Source organism: Silene latifolia, chromosome 7 (genome assembly GCF_048544455.1).
Source record: "Silene latifolia isolate original U9 population chromosome 7, ASM4854445v1, whole genome shotgun sequence".
NCBI classification, from domain to species: domain Eukaryota; kingdom Viridiplantae; phylum Streptophyta; class Magnoliopsida; order Caryophyllales; family Caryophyllaceae; genus Silene; species Silene latifolia.
In genome coordinates, this window is record NC_133532.1 from 25,915,081 (window position 1) to 25,922,085 (window position 7,005).

Consider the following 7,005-nt stretch of genomic DNA (forward strand, 5'->3'; position numbering starts at 1 on the left):
GTAATGATCTCATCCTGCGTTGCCCTGACGAATCGATCTTCTCCAAACAGAAGGCTAACAGCCTGTTCGCGAGACAAGGTGTCTGACGAGTTTTGACGGTAGGAGCCATTTATGGAGGAATGAAGTAGCAATCGTGGAAGACCTCGATTCCAGCTAGTTGAATTCCTCTATATCTCCAAGGTTAGGGAAATCCATGAAAGTATTCATAGTCCCCTTCCCTGATGAAGTAACCATTTAGTGTATGGAGGTAGGGTTGCATTTGAATCCCCTGACTTTCGCGATTTTGAAATTGAGCAAGCATTTCTAGGGTTTCGGCCTTTGTGGGCTTGTACCCCAAGCCTAGTTGTATCCTTTGGGAGTCTCCTTCCTTACAAGGTGTTGATACCGTCGTAGAGTACCAAAGATAAATTTATAAATCCAAACTACTACTATAGCTAGTGGCAGTCAGGGTCGAACCACAGAGAGGCGATGCAATTAATAGTTGTCTTAATTTTAGTCTAAAGTAACGGTTGTGAGGGGGTTTGAATTGAATAGTCTATTAACTAATGGGCAATGAAATTAAAAGTAAACTAAAGAAATGGATGAAACCAAATATTAAAAAGTTGCTAAGACGGTCGGTTCACTGTAGTTTCGACGGCGGCAATTCTAGGTAAACTGTCTTAAACATGTTAGACGGGAAAATAAAAAGTCCACTCGGTCCATTTTTAACAGGTAGCAACCTTTCGGTCTGAGCTACGGGTCCCTAATCTCAATAATACCAACTTTCGTTCTTGATTTAATGAAACTCAAAATCTAAATTAACTTATCTCTCGATCTTATTAATTTAGTCGTTTTAATTAGGTAGGCTATCTCCCTTCCCTATCTCTCGATCTTAACGGGTCGGTCAATTCCTAAACATTCAACTAGTCGCGTGCACTCGATTCGTCAAATATAGCAATTTAATTAATTAAAACATAGCTAATCTAACACGGCTCCAGTCGATCGACCAACTAACCCAGTCGATCGATCGAGCCCAAACAGTCGTCTCGAATTGAAGCCGTCTAACCTACAGATTCCCTACATCTTAGCACATGGGATTTAGCTACTCATGATATTGATGATAGCAACGATAAGATTAACTAATAGAGCAAACGAATTCATATTTAAATTAACTAAATGAATAACTAACATAAAACAATAATATGGCTTGGGAAATCTAACTAGCAATTTCTAATCTATGAACGAATAAAGTAAACTGAATAAGGGAACCAAAATTACCAGTAGAAAGCAGGAAGAAGAATCCGAGAGTACGAACGAAAATAAATTGTATTGAAATGAATGTGAATAATAACGCAAAACTCAATATTGAACCCTAATTATTCAATCCCTAAAACTGATGAAAAAAGACTTGATGATTATTCTGAAAAACCAGGTTACGTTATATAGATATATTGCGTAACTCTTATTCCTAAACCTAATTACAATGGGCTTCCTAATTATCGATCTTTTAACTTACGTCAGATTAACGATGTGGTCGATCGACCACTGGGACCGGTCGATCGACTGGACTGCACTGAACAGTAGCTTCTGTAAGTCGTGCTCTGGTCGATCGACCATAGGCCCCAGTCGATCGACCACTGTAGCTGGTAGTCCGCTTCTAAATTCTTCATAAACTTGTCTTTCAGGCCTTGAAATGCGCACCAAGTTCGTTTCTTGAGTAAATACTTCACGTCAAATCTAATGCTAGGTACTTAGGGACGAATTCGGCTTGATTTCTGCTGGATTCTTCACATTTCTGCAATAATATACAAAAACACGAAAGTAGACGGAAATAGGGAGAATAGTAGCATAAACTACATATATGAGCTCTGAAATGCGTGTAAAATGAGGTGTAAAACATCATATTTAGGACACGCATCAAACTTCCCCAAACCAAACCCTTGCTTGTCCCCAAGCAAGAACAAGACTCGATCCTAAAACCTAATGGAACGATTTCAATCTCAGAGCGAAATGCAACTATAAAGCCTAAACCGATTTAATGCAACAACTAACAATCAATTAGCGATATGAATCACGCAAACGAGTTATGTAGTCGTCAAAATTTGCTGAACCGTCAACTATAGAGACTTACCATTATGGACTCTCACGGGTCGCTCATATCACACATAAGCACAGGTGAATATATGTAAGATAGAAAGAAGTAAATGTAATAACTCTCACCTAACTACGACCTATAAGAACATGCTTGCAATCTAATATGAAAATAATCTCTACAACCATACATATGCATTCCAACCAAACAAATGACCATGACACATGCCGAGGTAAATATGGATATGTGAGGCTATGGGCAGGAAGGGCTAAGATAAATTTGGATAAAAACAGAGTTAAAAGCCAAGCTAGTATCTAAGGGAACCAAATTATAACAACATCTAACTTCTTGCTCTAGTTTTCAATCGTAACGGTGCTAAAAATAAGCACAAATCTCACAATCTCCATAATTAATCAACTCCCCATAAGATACAAATGCAACATGGGAGCAAAAATCGCCATTTAATAAAAACTTTGAATTATGCGATTTTGATTTCTTTCTCTTCTCGGGCTTCAGTCGATCAAACAATGTGTCCAGTCGACCGACCATAAATCGAACTTTCTTTTCATTTTTTCCTCCTTTTTTTATTCAATTCTATTTTTTCTTCTTTCTTTCCTCCCTTATCCTTTTCATCTTCCCAACATCGTTCTCGTAAAGAGCATTAGCTACCAAAAACGAAATAACAATCCCAAGAACATAAACTACTAGCTTGACAAGGGCAGGCTAAATGTAGGATGTAGCTAACGGGACAAAAAAGGCTATTTCTGGCAGTGTGAAGCTTATGGGACAAATGAATAAAGGGGTGACCTCTTCCACATGTGTCAATTAACCACGAACCCGAATGCATACAGGTATTAAGCAGATTAAGTTCATATTCATGCATATTGATGTAACATGTCTCATAAGGAGTAACTACTCACAATCCTAGATAAACTGGTCATGAATGTCACCGGTTATAGGCTCTAAATCTCAGAAAATGATGTAGTTTGCCAAAAAGCTAAGTCAAGTTTAAAGTTCAGCGAATAAATTAACGAAAACTCGGAGATATGCATATGTGATTCTACTAATAACATGTCAATTAGCAAGGCTTAAGCAATAAACAGCTGCAAATGCAATGTCATCATTGAAATACTACCGTTCCGACTCAACCTATATGCTAAAATAAACGTGCAATTTTTTGAATTTTTTGAATTTTTTGAATTTTTTTGAATTTTTTCAATTTTTTTCAATTTTTTTGTATATATAAGAGAAAGGAAATAAACAATGCAAACTGAAATGCAATAAACGTGAAACAGAAATGCAATAAAACATGTGAATGCGAACAAAATCCTTCCCCAAACCAAATCACACAATGTCCCCATTGTGCAAAATCATATAATGAAAATAGCAAAGGAAATGGGATTTTGCGAGAAAATTAATAAAAAGGACATGAAGCGGAACTTGGAAACTCACAAGACTTTAAGCGCAGCAAAAGGAAACCTCCCCAAACGAGCGTGAGCTAGGAGGTTTCAATAGCCAGCAGTGCTACCAATAAGTACCTGAAAGGACAAACAATACCACGCATAATTCCGAGAAAGCAATGTTGAAGCGGTAATTATGTGCAAAAATTAAAAAACGGAAGAAAACAGAAATGAATCGGAGAATAAAGTGGAGAAAAGACTCCCTCAACTTCCGCAAATCAACCAAACACAGCAGGGGAGTGATCGAAAAACAGGTACAGTAGCGCTGGGTGGTCGATCGACCACATCACCCAGTCGATCGACCAGGGTGACACGAACAAAGAGCTTATGTAATCATTGCGATCAATCGATCGACCAAGATGGCCAGTCGATCGACTGAGAAACCTGCTGTAAGTTCTGATTTCTTCGAATTAGCTCAATAAATTGAGCTAATTAGGTCTATAAACCTGCAAATACAGATAATAACGCGCCCAAAATTGCGCTAAACCCAGAGTAACAGACTAAAGTATTTAAATCCTAAGCAAACTTATTAATGCGATGTCTCGCGCACACGAAAGCAATAAAAAGAGTATAACAAAAGCAATAAAATGAATGTTTTTGGAAAAGTCTTAATCAACTAATAGTTGATCAAGAATGGCCACAGAATGGCCCACTTGCTCGGCTTCTGGCTACAAGAGGTAGCCTCTACAGTGCTCATCTTCTCAGCTGCACTCTTCTCAATTCCATCATCCGCCGAACTTAGCGGATCAACCTCTCCAACATCTTCCCAATCAATGACCTCGTCTGGCTCGTCAAAATCCAAATCGGACTCCGTCACCTTGACTGGCTCCTCATCGGGCTCCTCATCTGTGCCATAGCTCAGACATCTTAGACCGCCTCTTTGAATGATTGGCTCCTTCACTGCTGGAGCAACATGCGACTCTTCCTTCCCCAAACTAGCTCCTGCAATATCTAAAACAGAAGAATCTTCCTCCAATTTGCTCCCAATCTGGGTCGGAGGTGTTACAACAGGTATAAGCATAGGGGCAGGCATATCGGAAAGCACAAAATAGGATTTCTTTTCAGAAACCACATTACAAGTTACTGGCCACATGGGGTCTTTCTTCTTAGCTGTCTGGGCAAAGACAATGGAATGTTTCCCTACCTTAAAAGTTAATGTCCCTGAGCCAACATCTATAACTGCACCAGCAGTGTGCAGAAATGGTCTACCCAGAATGATAGGTATGTGAGCATCTTCGGGCATATCTAGCACAACGAAGTCAACAGGGAAAAAGAACTTTCCTATTTGCACAGGAATGTCCTCTAAGACTCCTATAGGCTGGACCGGAGAACGATCAGCCATCTGTACAGTCATGTTTGTGATTGCAAATTTGGTCAAACCCAACTTCCTAGCTAAACTCAAAGGCATGACACTAATACTGGCTCCTAGGTCACACAATGCCTTCTCAATTGAGAAGGTGCCAATATTACATGGGACTGAAAAACTACCTGGGTCTTCTAGCTTATGAGGTGCAATATGGGTCAAATAGGAACATGACTCCTCATTTAGTGCGACAGATTGCACAGTACCATGTGACTTCATTTTAGACAAAAGTTGCTTCATAAATTTCATGTAAGCAGGCACTTGATTAACTAATTCAAGGAAAGGAACTTGCACATTTAAACTACGAATAACATTTTCAAATTTGTTAAATGATACCTGTTCCTTTGTCGGCACTAATCTCTCTGGATAGGGGGCTGTAAGAAGCAACTTGGCCCTCTCTTCTAAGTCTCTTATACCGGCATCAGTGGATTTAGGCTGAAAATCCACTACCTTGTCTTTGTTGTAGCTTGAACCTTCTTCAGACCGTCTCAAGAATGAGCCATTAATCGTCATTGGGTCATACTTTGGAACCGAAAGACTCATCAAGATTTGGGTCTTGCCTCAATATTTTCGAGTCGTCGACCAAACAAGTGGTCCCCTCAAGTTATCGGCATTGGAGGACGAAAAGATTCACTATCAAGCGTTTTGATCGATCGACCATGAGTGTCGATCGATCGATCGCTTCTGAGACGGAAAAGGTGTGCTATTTCGCGGATGGTTGATCAATCGGGTATGTCGGTCGATCGATCGATATACCGATCGATCTGTTTCTTTTATCTTTGTCGCATTCGCCTTCTTCTTAATTGGTTCCGCCTCATCTTTTGCAGTGACATCTTCGACCATAGCGGGCCCATCAAGGGTAGACCCACTCCTCAAAGTAATTGCATTAAGGGTCTCCTTTTGATCCGGCTGCGACGGTAAATGCCCCGGAGCTCTTGTTGCACTCTTGCTAGCCAGTTGAGCGATTTGACTCTCCAATATTTTCATCCCGGCCTCTCTAGCTTGAGACTCTTTCAGCAATAAATTTTTCAACTCGGCAAAATCGGAGCTATGGTACTGCTGCTGCTGAGGGACATACGGAGGCTTTTGGTATGGCTGCTGCTGCTTATGAGGGGGCATATAGTTCTGCTGCTGTGGAGGTGGAGTCGGATTTTGGACATTTTGGCTACTCCACCTCAAGTTCGGATGGACATTCGGCTCAAAATAAGTGTTTGTCTGCCTATAATGTTGAAAAGCAGCACAAGCCTCATATGGACTGCTGCAGTGGTCTGCAACATGTCCTTCCCCTCCACATCTCTTGCAGACGAAAGGACCGTCTGCCACATCATTCACATGATAGATCCCTCCTTTTGAAGCTCCTCCCAACTCGTACTTATCAAATCTGGCCGTGAGAGCTTCTAATGCAGCTACAGAAGGAGATTCAGCGGCTCTCCTTTGATTTGCCCTGGAATTTCCATGCTCAGCTTTATGGGTGGCCATATCATCAATGATTTTCCACCCCTTAGTTTCTCCAACATTCTCCGAAATCGCCATTAGTGCAAAGATCCGGATAGCCCTCTGATCGACATAAAGCCCGTTATAAAACCGATTGCATAGGCTCCATTGCTCGAACCCATGGTGCGGAATAGTTCGCACCAGCTTCTTGAAACGGACCCATGCCTCATGAAAGTTCTCATCAGGACCCTGTTTAAAGCTCGTGATCTGAGCTCTAATGGCATTGGTCTTCGAGGCAGAGAAATATTTCTTGTAGAATGCTAGGGCCAGCGAATTCCAATCAGTGATCCCGTTAGCAGCTCGATCCAGATCTCGGTACCATTCCCTTGCGACATCACGAAGCGAGAATAAGAACATCGTCTCCTTCACCTGATCCTGGGTCACACCTGCTGGTGGGAGTATGGAATAGCAGTAGTCAATGAATGTCTCCATATGTTTTGCCGCATCTTCATTTGCAGCTCCCCCAAATTGGTTTCTCTCAACCAAGTTAATATAAGACGGTTTTAGCTCGAATTTCCTTTCCGTCCCTGGTAATGCGAATCCCTTATATAGATTCTCAGCTGTCGGCTCGGAGTGACTGGCTATACTTGATTCTTCAGCCATGTCTGGAGATGTGA

At 41.0% G+C, this 7,005-nt stretch overlaps 1 non-coding gene across 1 annotated transcript; it reads left to right on the forward strand.

The window, feature by feature from the left end:
• The first annotated feature begins 6,503 nt into the window (after nucleotides 1-6,503).
• Nucleotides 6,504-6,610, forward strand: LOC141593368 (small nucleolar RNA R71). The gene has a single exon (XR_012521457.1). It is a non-coding gene; the product is annotated as a small nucleolar RNA R71 (small nucleolar RNA).
• The last annotated feature ends 395 nt before the right edge of the window (nucleotides 6,611-7,005 follow it).